We start from the raw sequence: 21,567 nt of genomic DNA on the forward strand, positions 1-21,567 counted from the left end.
AAAGTGGGGCTGGCAAGGGGTGAGGGGAGAACCCTGAGTTTGACTGAGCATCTACCCAGAAGAGACTAGGTGAATATGAGCTAATAAAAAGGGAAAAATAATGTTTACCCTCATTCCTGGACACAGAGGCTCTAGATTTGAGTTTATTTCAGTATAGTTATAAAATCATATGTTTGCACAGCTAAATTTGAGGACTGCTGTGATTATCCTTCTTTTCTTTTTTTTTTGGTTTTGTTTTTTGACCCTACATGTTTAATTCACTTATATAAGAAAAACAATGGTAATAACAGATGTTGTGCTGGCCTCAGAGAAATAGGATGGAAAACTGAACACCACTGGATATCTCTCTTTCTCTGCCTCCACCACTCTCTTTCTCTCTTCTCTCAGAACTTATGTCTTTACGTGTTCCTATGTTAATTTCACTCTTAGTCTGGCTTCTCCACAAGTTGTGGACCAGCTGCTAGCATCTCAGCATCCCTTATTCATACCCTTTGTGGAAAAAAACAAGAGTGCCATTAGCATAAGTCTTTTTTCAAAACTGCCGGCAGGAGAAGGAGCCGTTCTAACTTGGGAAGGAGGGTGGAATTTTTTACAGGGCTTCAGCAGGCAGGGTCAGCTGAAGTTCAGCTATTTTCAAGAATATTTGTTCAAAGATGGTTCTCAGGAAAGGGAAGAATTATTCTGACTAATTAGCAGCCATTGTCTGGACAATTTGGATTTGACCAAGAGGAGTGGGAGAACAGTGAGGGGCTGAGGGCATGTGCAAGCAGGGGTACAAGCTACAGTTGACAAGGACATTGAGGGCCACAGAGGGAACTTTTCAGTTCTTCAGAGCTCCTTTTTTCCTATAAAAATGAGACAGATCTGCCCTATGAGCATAGTTACTGATGAAAAAAATAAAGATTTAGGGGAAGGAAATATCTGTCCTTATCATTTATATTTTGCTAGAAGAACAAGTTGGTTACACACCATGAGCTTTAAAGTCAAAATCCCCAGAATTTGAACCCTGACTTCCCACTGACTTGCTCCATGACCTTGGGCAATTACTTAACCTCAATAAGCCCCAGTTTTCTCATTTAGGAAATGAAGAACATCTACTTCAAAATTTAAACGGAGTGTGCATATGAAGAGCACATCATTGTATCTGGAATATGTTCAATAATTATAATTTTTTGTGATGGAGATGATGGTGATATTATGAAGGTACCAAAACCTACTCATATGTTTTAAACGCCCCCCACCCCATTACTATTTTTAAAATAGAATTTTAGGATTAGAAGAGAAATCACAGGTCACCTCAGCCAGTGGTCAAGCCTCTCCAAAGAGATCGCAACGATCCCAGAAGGAGGGGAGTGGGGTGGGGATTCATGGGTGGAACAGAGAGAACCTCTGCCCTGCAGAGGAGGGTAAGTGAACTAGGGATAAGGGAATCCTCATTTTAGAGAGTTGGGTCCAGGCTCGCTCTTTGTCTCTGTGTGTGCGTGTGTGTGTGTGTGCTTCCACGTGCATCTGTGTGTCTGGATCTAAGTATGTTCATGGGATGTGATGAGTAAACAGTATGTGACATCAAGAAATTATCAACATTGACACTGATTACAGATGCTGGTGAATTAGCAATGTAGAAAGGGGAAATAAAATTTGGCTTAGCTGGGAAAAAGTAATGCTAATTACAGTCATTTACATGAGCCCCTTACCATTTATGCGAATTATCATGCAGCACAATCATAATTATGTGCATCATTAAATATGTGCCCAGTTAACTTTCATGTAAGTTGTCTTGATTAGAATCATCATCTCTGCTCTACTTAGGCATCTGTTCGGAGATACACTGTTCAAAGTCCTGCTACTTCAGGGGCTATCCAGAGCGACCTGACTCCCTGGAGCTCCAGAACCGCCTGCCAGGTCCTATTGATAGTTACTCTCATTGGAGAAAACAGTTCTCTCAATCAGGTCCCAGTGCAGGAGGAGGCACAAGATCTTTTCCCCTCTTCTTCCCCACCAGCAGGTCTTCAGAGGGCCCAGGGAGCTCACCTCTCACAGCTGAGGGGACCCAAATTGGGGCAGAGGTACAAACACAGTCTGTTCAGTGAGGAGAGTGGATTCAGAGACCTTCACAGGCCAGGCTGTTTTTCTCTGATACTTCCTGAGAAAAAAATAGTTCCCACAAGCAGACCCAGACAATTGTGGGATCTTTCATTACCCTGGATGGTGAAGATGCAGGAAGAGGGGGATGAAAAGAAAAGGGGAGGCAGAGAGAAGCGAGGGAGATAAAGTAACAGAGAGATGGGGAAAGACAGACATAGAGGAGTGGGAGAAGGGGAAGAGGGATGTAAGGGGTTGTAAGTCTGTTGGACAGTTGGTCAGTACCCATCTGGTCAAAGGCTGTGGAGACAGAGAAACACAGGGGACACACTCATGTCCTCTTTTTGTTGTGATAAAATTCTCAAGTCCTTAATGAGCTGTGCAGATATAATCATTAACTGGGCATCTACCATGTAACTGGAACCTGGCTAAGAGCTTTTACCTGTATTGACACATTCAGTCCTCAAAATGACACCATCGTGACGCCATATTATGGAAAAGGAAGCTGAGGCATGTAACTTGCCCAGAGTCACCCAGGTAGTGAGTGAGACTCAAATCCTGCCATCTGGCTCTAGATCCTTTGTCCTCAACCACAACCTAACACCAGCAAAGCCAGTTACATAATAAATCATAGTTAAGGGATCCCTGACTTAAAAGCATTCTTGTTTAATTAAAATTTATTTTAAATTCACTTAATATGCAAGTCAATCAACATTCCCAGAATAAAATGTTTTAATTTCCATGAAGACTTCAACATTTTCTCAGTTCAGCAAGAGAAGCAAGGGCAGAATTCTAGTGTTGTGGTTGACAGAGAAACAGAAGCCTCCAAGGATTTAGTGACTTCGTGATTTCCATACAGTGGGACGGGGCAGATTCCAGTGTCCCACCTCCGTACATTTGGATTCTGTTGCTTTATTGAAAGACCTTGAAGGGACTGGAATCTGGTCCCTCAGTGACTCCAATTTCCCCTGTGGAAACTTATGCAAAATATCTCCATCAGCTTCCAGCTTTCTAATCTGTTAATAAGTAATGATAATTTTTAAAAGAAATCATTTGGTTATCATCCTTGGAGATTAACTGGATAATTAATTTTAGCGAAGTGCTTATGAAATATAAAGTGCTTCGAAGTCTTAAGGGTTTATGCTCCCGTGTTCTCATTAGGCCTGTAGGGCAGAATGTCTCTGCAAAATGAGAAGCTGATTATGAATGCCCCTCATCAGGGCTGATTCTCACCAAATTGCACCAACCCCCATCAGAGAACTCATCAGGTAGGTAGATGATTGTCAGGGTCATTTTTACTTCTCAGACTGAAACTCTGAGCACTGAAGTGCAAATCAAAGGGAACTGGCAAGAAACGGAACTCGGCTTCTTGGTTACTCAGTTGCAGGGCATCCATGCGCCACATTGATTTTTCAGTAGGGGAATCTTTGGGGGCCAGTGGTGGTGCGAAGGGCTTCTTATGTCCATAGAACACTTGCCAACCCAAGGACAGAGGGGATATTGGTACGACTTGAGCCCATGCTTCCTTTCGTGGCTGTTGACTTCTGCAACTTGACAAAATTAACATTTAAAAAGGGCAAGAAGGTGACAGCGCCTGTTACTGATTAAAAGCATGAACTTCGGAGTCATACAGCCTGGCTTTGAACCTGGAATAACTATTCACTAGCTGCATGTTCATGGCTTAGCCATTACTTCTATGCAAATAACTCCTAAATCCAACTTGTATTATTATGTAAAAATGACTAAGCTAGAACGTTTAGAGAACATGGTAACTGTAGGGACTGAGCCAGAAAGATATGTCTACATTCTAATCCCCGGAACCTGTGAGTATTATCTTATCATGGCAAACACTGTAATTAAGTTAAGGAGTTTGCAAGGAGGCATTTATCCTGGGTTATCCGGGTGGGTTCCACATCCACTGACAAGTGCCCTCGCTGAGTGAGGCAGACGGATATCTGGCAGATAGAAGAGGAGGAGGCAGCAATGTGAGCCTGGAGGCAGAGACTGGAGTAATATGGCCACAAACCAGGGAACTCCTGGAGCCACCAGCAGCTGGAAGAGGCAAAGGACAGATTCTCCCCTAGAGTTTTCAGAGGGAGCACAGCCCTGCCAATACCTGGATTTCAGACTTCTTTCTGATCTCCAAAGCTGTGAGAGGACACATTTCTGTTGTTCTAAGCCACCCAGTTTATGGTAATTTGTTACAGCAGCTACAGGAAACTAATTCAGTGGTTAACTGGGATGAAGGGAGCAAGTAATAGGGTAAAGCCTGAGATAGCTGTCAGGTTTTGCTTTGGGTGACTGTGGTAGAAGATGGTATCCTTCACCTAGACTGGAAACAGAAAAGCAGGTCTTAAGGAAGTTGGTGAATTCAGTTTTGGACATTCAGACTGCTAGAACAATCTTCAGTGGGGTCTCTTCCACTCCTACACGTTTTGCAGAGTATACTAAGAATGCAAGGCCCTGACTGCTCTTTACCAGAGTCATTTTTCAGGCTTGTTTTTGCCCTGAGTAACCTTGAGGGACTCTTTCCAGGACAAGGAGCAGGCTTGCTCACCACTTGCAATAAAACAGCAGGTTCCTCAAGCTCAGTGTCCCCTTCCTGTAGCGCAATCCGCTGTGTGTGCAAGCCTCCATCTGGCCCTCCGTTTCACCCTGTGGGACTTGGGGTGCCAAAGGCAACTGACGTCAACATACTGATGCTTATGCTGCTTGCTGTGCCGTGAGGAATAAGAACTTCTGTAGCTGAACCAAGAGCCTTACTTCTTTTGCCTGCATCCATGAAACAGTAATAGGCTAATTTACTGGCTTGAAAGTAGGGTAAAACCAACCTCAACTGGAGCCCGAGTTGAGGGTCTGTGAGTCTTCCTGGAAACATCAATTGGGGGTCTGCATCTCACCAAAGACACTTGCGCTACAGATAACAGATTTGGAAATCATCAGCTGAGAAGTCTTGGTCAAAGCTATAAATTTGAATCATGCCACCCAGGAAAATTTTATGAGGCAGGAGGTGAAGGGATGAGAACAGAAGGAAAGGAAAGAAACCTGAAGAACACTGACATTTATGGGACAAGGAGAAGGAAAATTTAAAAAGTAGACAAAAGTGATGCAAATATCTTCCTACTTACTCAGCCTCTGTATCTTAGTAATTGTTTACTTATCTTTGACTCCTTCCTCTGCATTCTTCTGCATCTACTCCATTGTCAATTTCAGTTAGTTTTTTTTTTTTGGCCATGCTGTGTAGCATGTGGGATCTTAGTTCCCCGACCAGGGATCAAACCCGTGCCCCCTGCAGTGGAAGCACAGAGTCTTAACCACTGGACGGCCAGGGAAGTCCCAATTCCAGTTAATCTTTGAATCGTACTTTGTCCCACACCCATCCATTTTTTTCCCATTCCTAGCTGATGTTCTAGTTTAGACTCCACATCTACTGCACACATTCTTTGCAATAACCTCCTAATTGGTCTCTGCTTTCTGTTATACCCACGACAATCCATCCTACACAGGGCTGCTAGATTAATTTTCTTAAAATATCACTTGGACTGACTCACTCTCACTGGTTAGAAACCGTCCATAGTTCCCCAGGATGTCTGAGATTCTTGTTTTCTCGACCCATTGTTCTGGGATTCTCATCACAGGAACAGGAATTGGTGTCAGAAGGAATAAAATTTAATTGTAGAGAGAAGAAGCAAAAGGATAGAGGGAGTGAGAAAAAAGAAAAGGACACAGGTGAGGAGGAATCATCTTTGTGGGGTATTGGATGTCTTGTTCAGGGGTAAGCAAGGTATGACCTGTGGGCCAAATCCAGCCTGCCACCTGTTATTATAATAAAATTTTATTAGAACACAGCCACATCCATCATTTACGCATTGTCTACGGCTGCTTTTGTGTGACAACTGCAGAGTTGAGTAGTTATGACAAAGACCATCTGGCCTTTTATAGAAAAAGTTTGCCAACCCCTAGTCTAGTTACAGCTGCAATATGTGAGGGGTTTTAGACCTCAAGGAATGTAGAAAGGGATATTTTAAGAAGTAATGCTAAGGATTACCAATTGGATGAATCGCTGTGGACAGTCTTTGAGAGATTCCAGTAAAAATTTGAATGACTTTTAACACTGGATTTTTTCTTTGAATGTCTTCTCAGAGACTGAGCCACAAGACAATCCCAATTAAATTCCCTTTGTGTACTGATTCCTTGGAATCTTTGTTTACACTGTTAATCTCTCTCCTGAAATTTCTCCCCACATTTCCAGGTCTACTTTATTCCTTTAAATTCCTTCCTTCAAATTCCAACTCAAGTTCTGTCTCCTTTGATAAGCTTTCTCTGTCCTTCACTGAACACAGTAAATTTACCTCACATGCCAATAGCTGCCTCTGATTAATGCTCCCCCCAATTCAATCCTTACAGTATACACCTGTGTATTTTTGGCTAATCTTTTCATGGTTGGGCTATCTCCATATTAAATCAATAGCTTATTGAAGTCAAGGACTGTGTCTCATATATCATTCTATCCCTCACAACTTCTGGAAAAGGGAGTTGAATAAAGTTGTTTGATAAATTTGCTTATAAATAGTGAAATCATGAGAAATACCAGAAAACAGATTTTCCAACTTCCAAGTCCTACAGAAATGCTGTGCCCAAATATTTTCACACATTAATGTCTGGGTCATTTTAAAAGTTTTAACTGGATTTATTATGTAAAATCCCAGACCTTGTAATGAGAACGTGAGGGTGACTGGGCTATGAGCATCACCTCACTGATTCCTAGGCTTGATCTGGTGTTCCTTTGCTTCTTAACCCCTACCTAAGCATCGCCTCCTGAAGCCACCTGCTCAACGAGGGGGGTTTTCTCAGACAGGAGGATGATTCCATGGTCACATGTGTAGCAGCCTTCTATTATAACAATCTATGATCATGGTGAGTGTGGTCTAATGTTCTAATTTTCTGTGTTAGGGCACACATCTCCTACAGTTGTTCCATATATTTTTTAAATTTAAAAACCTTTCTTATTGGGCTTCCCTGGTGGTGCAGTGGTTGAGAGTCCATCTGCCGATGCAGGGGACACAGGTTCATGCCACAGTCTGGGAAGGTACCATGTGCCGCGGAGCGGCTAGGCCCGTGAGCCATGGCCACTGAGCCTGCGTGTCCGGAGCCCGTGCTCCGCAACGGGAGAGGCCACAACAGTGAGAGGCGCACGTACCACAAAAACAAAAAACAAACAAACGAAAAAAAAAACCCTTTCTTATTGAAGTAAAACATAATGTATAAAAATGCACATATCATAAATGTACAGCTCAGGGACTGTCACACTGAACACCCTGTGTAACCAGCTCCCAGATCAAGAAATAGAACATTATCCATCCCAAAAAGACAGTCTCTTCAGCAAGTGGTGTTGGGAAAGTTGGACAGCTGCATGTGAATAAATGAAGTTAGAACATACCCTCTCGGCATGCACAAAAATAAACTCTAAATGGCTTAAAGACTTAAACATAAGGCAGGACACCATAAATCTCCTAGAAGAGAAGAGGCAAAACATTCTCTGATATAAATTGTACCAAAGTTTTCTTAGGTCAGTCTCCCAAGGCAATAGAAATAAAAATGAAAATAAACAGATGGGACCTAATCAAACTTACAAGTTTTGCACAGCAAAGGAAATCACAAACAAAACAAAAAGACAACCTACAGAATGGAAGAAAATATTTGCAAACAATGCGACTGACAAGGGCTTAATTTCCCAAATATACAAACAGCTCATACAACTCAACAACAAAAAAATAAACAACCCAATCAAGAAATGGGCAGAAGACCTAAAACAGACATTTCTCCAAAGAAGGCATACAGATGGCCAACAGGCACATGAAAAAATGCTCAACATCACTAATTATTAGAGAAATGCAAATGAAAACTACAATGAGGTGCCACTTCACACCAGTCAGAATGGCTATCATTTAAAGGTCTACAAATAAATGCTGGAGAGGGTGTGGAGAAAAGCGAACCCTCCTACACTGTTGGTGGGAATGTAAGTTGGTGCAGCCACGGTGGAAAACAGTATGGAGGTTCCTCAGAAAATTACAAATAGAGTTGCCATATGATCCAGCAATCCCACACCTCAGCATATATCTGGACAAAACTATAATTCAGAAAGATACATGCACCGCTATGTTCATAGCAGCACTATTTACAATAGCCAAAACATGGAACACAACCTAAATGTCCATCAAGAGATGAATGGATACAAAAGATGTGGTACATATATACAATGGAATACTACTCAGCCATAAAAAAGAATGAAATAATTCTACTTGCAGAAACATGGATGCAACTAGAGATTATCATACTGAGTGAAGTCAGACAGAAAGAGAAAGACAAATGCCATACGATATCACTTATATGTGGAATCTAAAATATGACACAAATGAACCTATCTACGAAATAGAAACAGACTCACAGACACAGAGAACAGACTGGTGGTTGCCAAGGGTGGGGAGGTTAGGGGAGGGATGGAGTGGGCGGTTGGGGTCAGCAGATGTGAGCTGTTATATATGGAATGGATAAACAAGGTTACACTGCTGAGCACAGAGAACTATATTCAGTATCCTATGATAAACCATAATGGAAAAGAATATTAAAAAAAGAATGTGTGTGTGTGTGTGTATGTATAACTGAATCACTTTGCTGTATAGCAGAAATTAACACAACATTGTAATCAACTATATTTCAAAAAAAGAAAGAAAGAAAAAAAAGAACATCATCCTTCCCAAGAAATCTACAGCATGCTCTCTTTCAGTTGTTCCCCCAACTCCTCTGCAAGGGGACTGCTGTACTGACTTGTAACAGCCTTGACTGGTTTTGTACTTTATATAAATGGAATCATACTGGATGCACTTTGGTAGCTGGCTTCTTTTGTCTGTGATTCATCCACAGTGTTGTGTGCATGTGGTAGGCTGTTCCTTCCCATTGCTTTGCAATGAATAAATCAATTGGGGTATATTTATACAATGGAATTCTACCCATTTCATTTTCATTAACAGTATTTTACACTGGAAATCTCAAGAGCTCAGCTGTTGAAAGTGAAGTCCAGTGCTGCAATGAACACAGTGTCATTGTGTGTGTCAAGATTCTTGAATCTTAAAATTCACAAAAGCTTAATGGCCTCAGTGTCTTGGATAAGGATAATATCATAGGCACTAGATCAGCTTCTGAGCCAGGAAAACTTGCTTTGCTTCATATCTGTTATTAGCTTTGTGACAAAATAACAGTCTCTTAAATTCCACTGTTAAGCATCATTGCTGATCTTAGAACTGTATTCATATGGCAACGTTTTTTCAAAATAAAAACAGAGCAAACAAAAACGTCAGCATTTACATTAAAGTAACTTGATTTATTACCTCTAAAATTTTTCTTCCCTTCATGCTTTACACAGCTGTGAAAACATGTTACTTTTAATGCCAAAAAGTGTACTACATTTAGTTTACTTTGATATGTGTTCAGTCCCCCTCCAGCAAAACACACACACCCCTCACTCTCCCTGACTGCGGGGTTTTAGCTACAGCACCACTAGGTAGGTTAAACTTCATTGTGGCAGTCTTCTGTTGATACTGCAGAAATTAATACTGCTTGGAAGGAATCCAAAACCCATATTATAGGAAAATTCACAATGTTATGGTACCCCTTCATAACAGTGCTTGCATAAAAAGTACATTTTTAAAAACTCAGGGATACTGAGGTATAACTTACATATAGTAAAATTTAGTCTACAGCTGTATAAGTTCCAACCAGCACCACAATCAAGATACAGAGCAGCCCATCATCCCCAAAAGTTCCTTCATGCCCCTTTGTACTCAACTCCTACACCTAGCTCTACTCCCTGGCACTCACTGATCTCATAAAAATATATAAAATGCTTATTTCCCCCTCTTTTGTCAGACACAGATAAGCAGAGTAGGGGCTGGCTACCTGTCACCTCCCCCGTCTTGGCACACAGCCCTTCCCCTGCCCCAGCCACACCACCTCATCCAGTGCCTTGTCCTCTCCATGCTTCCACCCACTAAGCTTACCCCATCGTTCCTTTTATCTAGAACCCTCTTCTCTTTCTTCTGTACCTAGTCAACTCCTACTCAGCCTTGAGATCTCAGCTTCAACATCATTTCTTCAGAGAAGTCTTTCCTATCTAGTTTCAATCCCTCTGCATTGCATTGTGCACATGTGAAGCAGTGATTTTACATTTGTTTATGTATTATTTGATTAATGTCCATCTTCCCATTAAACTGTGAGTCCATGAGGGCAGGGACTGGGTTTTGTTCATGACCATAGGCTGAGCATACAGCACATTAGTAAATACTCAATAAAGACTACGTAAATGAGTACACACTTTGAAGCCAGCACTGTTCTAGATGCTCACTTTTGATTCTTTCAAAGGTACAATAAGATCAATATTATTATTTCTGTTTTACTGATGTGATGACCTTAAATCAAAAATTCTTTGACTTTCCTCCTTCCCAAGGGTGGAGCCTAATTCCCCTCCCACTAAACATAAGCTGACTCAGTGACTCACTTCTAATGAATAGAATACAGCAGAAGTGACAGTGTCATAAAAGGCATTGCACTTTCTCCGTGCTCTCTCTGGAGTCACTCCCTCTGGGGGAAGCCAGCTGCCATGTCATTCAGACACATCAGCAGCCCTATGGAGAGGCCCACACAGTGAGGAACTGAGGCCTCCTGCCAACAGCCACGTCAGTGAGTGAAGTGGACCCTTCAGCCCCAGTCAGTGAGTCTTCAGGTGACTGCAGCCCTGGCCAACATCTTCACTACAACCTTATGAAAGACCCTGAGCCACAGCCACCCAGCTAACCCACTCCCAGATTCCTGACCCACAGAAACTATATGAGAGAATAAATGTTTGCTGTTTCAAGTTACTAAGTTTGAGGATAATATTGTTGTCACACAACAATAGATAAATGAAAGAACCAAAGAGGGAAGTAAAGTACAGCAAGTTTAAGTAATTTGTTCAAAGTGATGTAACTAGTAAGTGGCAGATCCAGGATCCAAACACAGGTGGTGGGGCTCTAAAGCCCCTGATCTCTGTACCACACCATGCTGCCTCCTAAAGATGCTTAGTGTGGCAAATGCAAAATCATCTGACTGTGCTATTATAAAATCTTTGCAGATTGGTTCATGTTACAGTTTCGGGAGGTTGCTTTCTGGATTTCCAAAGAAGCTGCTGACTGGAAGAATTTCTGAGAGAATGCTGGGCAAAAAGGCAATACTAATGAAGAAGTGTACTGTACTATTTAAAGAATTTCTGTGAAGACATTTTGTTGGAAGAGTAGATTGAAGCAAGTTTGTTATAAAGTAACTTTTTAGAGATAAAAAACTTTTTTCTTTAGCTCATTATTATAGTATTATAAAAGAGTTTTCCGAGTGTGAATGGATTATACTAGATTGCTCAATTTTAAAATATATTCAGTATATTTTTGTGTTCAATATTATGTATTATACATCTTTAATATATGTGTATATTCAAATATTTATATTTAATATTTATGAAGGAATTACTGAAACGCATTATTTCTCTGAGATTTCTTAGTTACTATTCCAAAGGTCAAAATCTTGGAGTAGGCAAAGATTTCTTCAACAGGACACAAAATGCACCAATCTTAAAAACACAACCTTAATTAGCTATTGTAAGCTATTTACATACCTGGTGCCCAGAATTCTTCCAGTCTATGCTGATAAGACCTAATATCTTCATCCCATCACCCTGGAATGACTCAATTCCCTTTCTCCTTCTGTTCCTTCCATTTTCCTAATCAAATTAATAAAACAGTCCTTTCATCTAGTCACTCCACTAAGCATTATCATTAGGTCCCTCCTCAGGAATATTAGACTCCTTGAGCTAATTTAAGTAGGGGAGTCTCCTGGCACCCAAAAGCAGGAATATTGCTGGGCCTTGGCAAGCTCTAACTGGAGAGCTGTCTCTCCATCTCTTGTCTATGATTCCAACTTCATGTCTGTGGAGTAGGTTTAATGGAAGAATCTCTATACAGTGGCAAAGAACATGGAACACTTTGGTTCTCCAAATAACTTTGCTTTTTTAGAGTCTCAGTTTACCCCGGAAGTAGAAAAAATCTAATAATGTCAAGTAACAGCACTTGGGTCTCTCTGGATAAATTAACCCATTCCAGTGACTGCTTTTAGAGCTGATTACTAAAATCTCAGTCTCCTGTTCAGTTCACATACCTTCTTTCCAAGGACAGTTTAGCTGTTTGTGATGTGGGGCCATAGGCCTTTCCATTTCTCTTTGTGGGCCTGCTTCTTTGTTCACGGGATGAGTGGATCCTGGGGAGAGAGTTCAGCCATGTGAGCATGCAAGCACTGGCACACTGGTGGTAACGATAAGGATACCAGGCAGTTTCAACTGGTCTTCGTTGCTACTTTACCTGACACTGGCAATAAAACCTGGCAATGTCTGTGGTAGGGAACAAGTTTTAGGAGACCCAATAAATAACTCCCCTCCCATTGGGAGGCATACATGGGAGTCAGGCTGAAGGAGACAGAAACACCACAGTAACTCCCTATGATGCCTATACTGGACCCAAGGGCCTACAGTGCTAAATGGAGCAGGCAGGTGAATGCCCCACCTTTGAATCAGACAGATGGACCCAGGCATGGTTCCTAACAGTGCTGATTCCTGTTCCGGGCCTGTGGGGAGATGTTGACCCTGCTTCCTTTCTCTTAACCAAGAGAAAGAAAGGGAGTGCTGAGCCAGGCACACGCAGTTCCTCCACCCAAACTCACCAATCAGGTAAGTCCCTTTGCCTCCCTGGAGGGGTAGTGAGTGAGACAAGAAGCCAAGAGAAATCTCAACCAAGGTCAAAAACAATCCAAATGTACAGATATGAATAGGAATACATTTTTATTTGATTTTATAAGCAGCATAATGAAAAATATGGAAGGATACCTGGTAGGTGATCCATAGGATTACCTGGTTTGGGGGGAAGCATCTGGGGGACAATGTGAAAGAAGTGGGGAAGAGAGTAGGGAGATAAGTAAAACCGGAAAGGAAAACTAACCACTAAATATAGTACATATGCAGATGGTCAACAAGCACGTGAAAAGATGCTCAACATGGCTAATTACTAGAGAAATGAAAATCAAAACTACTGCCTCACATTGGTCAGAATGGCCACCATTAAAAATAAGAAATGCTAGAGAGGGTGTGGAGATCTTATAAATAAGATCTGCACTGTTGGTGGGAATGTAAGTTGGTACAGCCACTATGGAAAACAGTATGGAGGGGCCTCAGAAAACTAAAAATAGAGCTGCCATATGATCCAGCTATCCCACACCTCAGCATATATCTGGACAAAACTATAATTCAAAAAGGTATACACCCCTGTGTTCATAGCAGCACAATTCACAATAGCCAAGACATGGAAATAACCCAAATGTCCATCGACAGATGAATGCATAAAGAAGATGTGGTACATGTATACAATGGAATACCACTCGGCCATAAAAAAGAATGAAATAATTCTACTTGCAGAAACATGGAATGCAACTAGAGATTATCATACTGAGTGAAGTCAGTCAGAAAGAGAAAGACAAACACCATATGATATCACTTATATGTGGAATCTAAAATATGACACAAATGAACCTATCTACGAAATAGACACAGACTCACAGACATAAAGACCAGACCCGTGGTTGCCAAGGGGGAGGCAGGTGAGGGAGGGACAGAGTGGGAGTTCAGGGTTAGCAGACTATTATATATAGAATGGATAAACAACAAGGTCGTACTGTATAGCACAGGGAACTATATTCAATATCCTGTGATAAACCATAATGGAAAAGAATATAAAAAAGGAATGTATATATATGTATAACTGAATCACTTGGCTGTACAGCAGAAATTAACATAATATTGTAAATCAACTGTACTCCAATAAAAAATAGTATGTACGGTGTGATCACATTAATATACATTATTGCATTAAGGAGTGATATTCAAAATACTTCAACCTCTGTGGCATGGTTAACACTTCACCAATTAAAGTGGACACCATAGAACTGGGGCAAGATCCCACCAAACTCCCCTGCTGAAGCAGATATTAACCTGAATCCAAGGGCGCCTAGGATAGGGATGAGGAGACCAGGGTGGTAGGATGGGATTCGGGGGAGAGGGTAGTAGACTTGGGAGGCTGAAGACAGTAGCTATTTACCAAACCAATTCAGAAGAATGTCAAAGTGTTGACAGCATGTGTAGCTCTATCAGTGCTTTCCAGTTGATAATATACTTACTCGTAAGTTAAGATCAAATTCTTAAAATATAACAGGAAAGTTTTCTTCCTGTGGTATGTTATCTAATTCAGCTGGCAATAGGCACGATTCACATGAAGAAAACCTGTAAACAAACCCTGGGTACTGAAGGATCCACTTCAAAGGCTCACTCAGGGGACTTCCCTGGTGGTCCAGTGGTTAAGACTCCATGCTCCCAATGCAGGGGGCCTCAGTTTGATCCCTGCAGGAAACTAGATTCTGCATGCACACCGCAACTAAGAGTCTGCATGCCGCAACTAAGGAGTATGCATGCCACAACTAAGAGTTTGCTTGCCACAACTAAGAAGTCTGCATGCCACAACTAAAGATCCTGTGTGCTGAAACGAAGATCCCATGTGCTGCAACTAAGACCCAGAGCAGCCAAAATAAATAAATAAATAAATATTTAGGGAAAAAAAGGCTCACTCAAATGAGGAACGTTGATGCTTGGCTGTTGGCTGGAAACTCCACCAAAGCTGTGGATTAGGGCCTTGGCTCTTCTCAGGCTGCTTGAGCTTCCTTACAGCATTGGTGGTTGGGTTCTAAGAGCAAGAGTTTCAAGAGAACCAGGAGGTTGCCTTTTATAATCTAAGAGGTCATACACAGTGTCACTCATTATAGTCTTCTGGGCAGGGCAGTCACAAGGCCTCATCCAGGTTTAAGGAGAGGAGACATAGATTCTACCATGCCATCAGAGGAGTGTCAAGGTCATATTTAGAGAATATGGCAAGGGAAATATGGGAGAAAATACAATCTGCCACAGTGAATTTCTACTATATCTGTGATATCCGTGGTCCATGCTGGCATGAGTCCCAAAGGTTTCTGCTGTTTTTCCATGTAGGGAACAGGTTATCAAGTATAACTGAAGAACTGGAGGAAGGAGGGAAAAGTTTAAAATTTATGGGTGGGACGTCCCTGGTGGTCCAGTGGTTAAGGCTCTGCGCTCCCAATGCAGGGGGCCTGGGTTCAATCCCTGGTCAGGGAACTAGATCCCACTTGCTGCAACTAAGAGGCTGCATGCTGCAAAGAAAAGATTTCCGCATGCTGCAATTAAAAGATCCTGCATACTGCAACTAAAGATCCTGCATGTGTCAACGAAGATCCTGCGTGCCGTAACTAAGACCCAGTGCAGCCAAATAAATAGATATTTTTTTAAAATTTATGGCAACCAAAGGAAGAAATAAAGCTAATATTTATTAAGCTCCTACTTAATAATGTGGCAGGCATTGTGCGAGGCGCTTCCCATCAGATATCTTTACTGATCTTCACCACAGTTATATGAGGTAGGTTCTGTTATTACTACTTCATAGATGAGGACATTGAGGTAGAAGAGGTATTTAGCAACTTGTCCAAAGTTACACAAATAGTAACTGGTAGAGCCAGGATGGCAATACTGGTCTGCCTGACTTCAAATACTATGTTCTTTCTACTACACTGTGCCTCAATGTTTAGAACAGAAATACAATCTTCAAACTGTCCCAATTTTGTCTTCACTAGTTAATTTCGTTTCTTCTAATACATATATGAGATCTCCTTTTTCACTTCTCAAAAGGGTTAGAGTAAAATATTGCAAATAAGAGAAATATATAAATGGACTTTTTTTTCCCCCTAAATAACCAACAAAGTCTTCTCAAAGAGCACATTAGATAACTTCCTTATCAAGTTATGCCCAAGTTATCATTTGATAATGATCTTGTAGGCATTACCATCTGAGGGATTGTATACGAAACCCTAACTAATTATTAAGACTAATTATATTGCGAGTTAATGTAAATTTTAAGACATACAGTACAAATTAGAAGAGATCAGTATGGGAGTTTATTAAGTACAAAATGATGTGTAAATTGTGACAGAAACACAAGTGAAGTCCAGGAAGTTTTGCACAAATGTACTTTTGAAATAGGTATTAAGGCTAAATATACCATGGGGTCCCTTTTTTAAAGAAAATGGACATTTCTGTTGCCGCAGCAGGGATTTCCCTATAGTGGGGGACAGATAATGGAAACCTCCCTGAGTGGTTCAAGAAGCACAGCCAGTTACTAACTAGGTGTGTTTAATCTGGGCACAAGAACCTTGGTTGCTATAATCAGGGAGGGTTTCACCCAGATCTTATTTATAATAAGATCTGGCATTGGTGATTTTACTTGGGGCTAAATATCAATACAAACATCCAAAGGAGTTATTGTAAATGACAGAGACTGCAAGAACTATGCATATTTACCATATTGTTAACCTAAGAATAAATGCGATTCAACCATAATACAGCATGTCTACATAAGGCTACAGGGAGGCTTTCGGCACAGACTTGGGAATGAAACTTCCTAGTGAGAGCTACTCTTTAAAATGAACAAATGATTGTTTAGAACAGGGACATGCTAAGTCACCTGAAGGAAACAGAATGGCTTCCAGGCTGGTAGGACTCTGCAGTGATTTAGTATTTTAAGAAAAAACTGGGTTCATCGGAGCTTAACAAAAATGGAGTCACTGAGGCAAATGTTGGTTGGATCTATGTGATCACCACTCAGGAGAAGGGAGCCTTAGTCAGTCTTTCCATTGGTCCATTCCTATTCATTCATTCATTCACTGAGTGCCTGCTTGCCCAGGTACTATCCCACATGCTGGAAATATGGAAGTGAAAAAGTCAAAGTCCTCGTGGAGTTTACATTCTTGTGGGGAAAGCAGTCAATACAAAAAATAAACACACATACTAATAACACCAGATATGTGCTTCAAAAAGAGCTTAACAAGGTAGGAAGATAGAGAACAAGGGAGGTCATGGGGAAGGAATATGGCATTATTTTAGACTGAAAGGTGAAGAAAGGTTATCTCTAAGGAGGTGACATTAAAGCAGAAGTACCTGAATAAAGTGAGGAAGTGAGCCATATGAAGACCAGAGGGGAAGACTTTTATGCAGACAGCACAGCAAATGGAAAACTCAGACGCTGGAACGAACTTGGGCGTTCAAGGGACAGAAAGGCGGCCAGTTTGGGTACTCATTCATGCTGTTTGCCAAATGTCCTGGTTCTCTCTCATTCCAGGCACAAGGTAGAACGGCACTACCTGGCTCTTCTGTGGATGGGTAGGACAATGTGACGAATTCTGGACAGTGAGTCATGAGCAGAAATGACACAAGCCAGTTCTGAACACAGCCAGTGCAAGACCCTCTAGATCTTTTTTCTCTCTCTCTGGCGTGATGATTGGTAACGCTCAAGACAGTGACTGCTCCACCTGCCTTGAATTGGGAGTGAGGAAGAAAACAGTGTGGGATCAGAAGCCTGACCTTTAATAGGCATGAATGTGAGCAAGAAATCAATTTGTACTGTGTCAAGGCTCTTGAGATCTGGAGTTATTTGTTACCTCAGTATGGCATAACTTGTCCTGACTCATAGTGTAACTGGTGGGGAGAAAGCTAGAGGGAGAGTATCAGATGAGATTTTAGGGATAAGCAGGGGAACAGATCATGTACAGCCCTGTAGACTATGATAAATTTGGATTTCATTCTGTGTGAAGGAAAAACCTTTGGAAGACTGAGCAGAGGAATGACATGACAGGATTTGCATTTTTAAAAGAATCATTCAATCATGTAGGGGAAGTCCTTGTTCATGGTAAATACTTACTGAGGTATTTAGCGATACAACTTGCTTTCAAATGGTTCAGTGAAGTGTGTGTGTGTGTGTGTGTGTGTGTGCGCGCGCGCACGCGCGTGCACACACATGCACGCATGCACAAAGGGTAAAATGGTAATTGGTGAATCTAGATGAAGGATTTGTGAGTGTTTGTTGTGCTTTTTTTTCCCCCAACTTTTTTGTGGAGTCAAAACATTTGAAATAAGAAGTTGGGGGGAAATCACTCTAGGATAAAGTACAAGGTGAGACAGAGGCGAAGAAGACCATTAGGAGGCTGCTGCAGTTAAGAGATGAAGTGACTTGGGCTAGAAAGGCAACTGTGAGCAATGGGTGGATTTGAAATCCACTTTATTTGTGGGGCCAGCAGGATTTGCTGATTGGCTGTGTGATGTGAAGGAAAGACTGGAGGCAAGATGTCTCTCAGGTTTTTGTTTTGAATGAGTGGGAGACTGGTGATACCATTAACTAAGATGGGACAGCAGGGGAAAGGCCAGGTTTAGGGGATGGGAAATAGAGATCCTGTTTTGGACATGTTAAGGGTAAGCATCCACATGGAGACTGGGTTGGCAGTTGGATAAATGAGTTGGGATTAGAGAGAAGAGGTTGGCTGGAAATACAAAATTTGGAATCATCAGCATGTAGTGGCACCGTTACAGACCTGGACAGAATCCCATGGGAAGCAAGTGTAGGTGTAGAAGGCCAGGACCGAGCACTGGGGAACTGGAGCATAACTGGCTGGGAGGAGTTAATTTGATTTCTCTTGTTCTGATTCCATGCTTACTGAGCAACCACCTGATTATTACTTCCCACAGGAAGTAATAAAACAGGTCCATACATAAAGGAAAGACTGGTCAGATGGACTTGGAATATTCTAGTTCCTGGAACAGTTCTTATTGTAAATAAATTGATCATGCTCACAAGTTTGGTTTGACTCAGACCCTGAGACAGAGCCATTCTCAACGTGCTGACAAAATCTGATGGTGAGTCTGCATGAGAGGAAGCCAGGCCCAGGACTGAAAATTCCATGAGGAAATGAACGCCACACTGGTTGCTGGGACTTCCCTGGCTCATAGTAGCCTGCTAAGGGAGAACGTTTCCAGAATTGTTGAGAAAACCCCTAGCCAATTATAGTTAAGAGAATATTCCCTCTTTTGACTGTATCCTTTCTTCCACTGTAGAAGTACTGATCCATCATTGTGTATCTCACATCATTTTTCTTCCATTCTGATCTTGTGTTTCCTTAGGCCAGGATCCTTATTATTACTTGGGGTGCATTCTATGTGTTTGCTCTAAATCTATTTTTTTTAATTTTATCTCATTTGAATAAGTAGTATTCAAGTGGTTCAAAAATCAAAATGCCATAAGGTATACACTGAGAAATCACCTTTTCACCTCTTCCCTATGCATGTTCCCCCCTCCCCCACCAGTCACTGCCCCTATCCCATTTAGTTTGTGGATCCATCTAGAGTTTAGGTTGTTACCATCTCTTGCTGTTAACAGAACTGTTAACAGAACTTTTTCCAACTTGCTGTTAACAGAACTGTTAACAGAACTTTTTCCAACTACAGTTGGAAGGGGATATATATATATATCCCCTTCCAACTGTAGTTTTTGTTTTCTCTGCTGTTCTGTGATGATAAGAAAAACATATTCTATTCCTTTTGGGAGGAGATGAGTAATTTCTGACAAAAGTTCAGGCTCGGGACTTCCCTGATGGCACAGTGGTTAAGAATCGCCTGCCAATGCAGGAGACACGGGTTCAAGCCCTGGTCCGGGAAGATCCCACATGCATCCTACGGGCAGAGCAACTAAGCCCGTGCGCCACAACTACTGAGCCTGCACTCTAGAGCCTGCGAGCCACAACTACTGAGCCTGCATGTCACAACTACTGAAGCCCGGGCGCCTAGAGCCCGTGCTCCGCAACAAGAGAAGCCACCGCAATGAGAAGTCCATGCTCCACAATGAAGAGTAGCCCCTACTCACCGCAACTAGAGAAAGCCCGCGCACAGCAACAAAGACCCAATGTAGCCAAAAATAAATAAATAAATAAGTAAATTAATTAAAAAAAAAGAGTTCAGGCTCAAATTGCATTCCTCTTCCCCGTCCCTTTTAGTCTAAAACATGCATACCCTAACATTTCCAGTGTAACATGGTTAAACAGCTCCCTGGCTAAAGCAGTTCAGAGATATTCAACTATTCAATGCCTATTGTTTTGGGAATAAAAATGGCTTGTGCTGACCCAGTGAGAAAAAAAAGAGTTCATAAAAGTTATTGGGGAAAACGTGTTTGTGGGAGGTGGACTGACATGTAACTTCAGAAAACAATAATAAAAACCTCAGCTGAGAAGTTGTCCTCTTTTCTCTCCCATGGTGCTGCAGACTGTTTTCCAAAGATAGCTGCCTCAATATATATCTCATCTCACATGCTCTTCTTATAATGTGTCACTGACACTTTCCATTGAGTGGTGGGGCCTGTGTTCCCTCTCCTTGAACTTCAGCTGACCTGCACGACTGCCTCACCCAACAGGATACAGGGAAGGTTGTTCAGCGAAATCCAGGCAATTCCCAGAACCATGAAGGTAATAATATAGTGATTCCAATCAAGTAAATTTTGAGGTTATTCATTATGCAGAATAAAAACAGGAACATGGTCTTGACTTTTAATCATTTTTACATTTTCTTTGCTCTTGATTCTTTAATTTTTATTTAGATTTTACTTTAATTTCATCTATTTTTTGTTGCAGGTCACCTCAAATCCTTTGTGTAAGTGGGTTTAAGTATAACGTAATTACATTTGTGAAGTGCTCTTTTATCTAACCCAGTAATATAAACTCCCTAGTGTTATTCTGTAAATGACAAGGATGACCCATGAAAGCTTTATCACCATTTTTGAGGATTTTTTAATTAAAAGAAAAACGATTGCTTTGTGCAGATCTGTTCTACATTTTTTGCTTCTTTCCCCCACAAACAGATCCTTTTCCATGAAAGTTTGATAGAAATAATTAGGAGCTCATCCATGAGGACCAGAGTTTCTCAACAGACATTTATTGGCTACTACCGTGTGCCAGATATTAGATGAGGTGCCAAACACAAAAAGACCCACTCCCAGATTACAAAGTGGCTCCTGGGCTAGTGATTATTTACAGTTATAAAATGTCTGCCATATGCAAGGCACAGGCAAACATGGAAAAGTCTCTGAATGCCTTCAATGATGAAGTATTTAAAACAACAACAACAAAATAAAGCAAAGCTATCAAGTGACCTGACAGGCAATTTAAAAAAGTGAATGGAAAAAATTATACAACAATTTTACAGTACGTTTATTCTTTTTTTTTTTTTGCGGTACGCGGGCCTCTCACTGTTGTGGCCTCTCCCGTTGCGGAGCACAGGCTCCGGATGCGCAGGCTCAGTGGCCATGGCTCACGGGCTCAGCCGCTCCGCGGCATGTGGGATCTTCCCGGACCGGGGCACGAACCCGTGTCCCCTGCATCGGCAGGCGGACTCTCAACCACTGCGCCACCAGGGAAGCCCTACAGTAC

At 41.6% G+C, this 21,567-nt stretch overlaps 1 protein-coding gene across 1 annotated transcript in view; it reads right to left on the reverse strand.

The window, feature by feature from the left end:
- Positions 1–12,166: 12,166 nt before the first annotated feature.
- The window catches only part of BBS10 (Bardet-Biedl syndrome 10), a 17,468-nt gene continuing 8,067 nt past the window's right edge, over positions 12,167–21,567 (reverse strand). The window contains exon 3 of the transcript XR_003432903.1: positions 12,167–12,420. The gene's annotated coding sequence lies outside the window, so the exon portion shown is untranslated. The remainder of the gene's footprint in view (positions 12,421–21,567) is intronic.

The sequence above is a fragment of the Aethalodelphis obliquidens genome, unplaced genomic scaffold (assembly GCF_003676395.1).
Source record: "Aethalodelphis obliquidens isolate GAN/ISIS:26980383/991018 unplaced genomic scaffold, ASM367639v1 scaffold8, whole genome shotgun sequence".
Classification (NCBI taxonomy): Eukaryota; Metazoa; Chordata; class Mammalia; order Artiodactyla; family Delphinidae; genus Aethalodelphis; species Aethalodelphis obliquidens.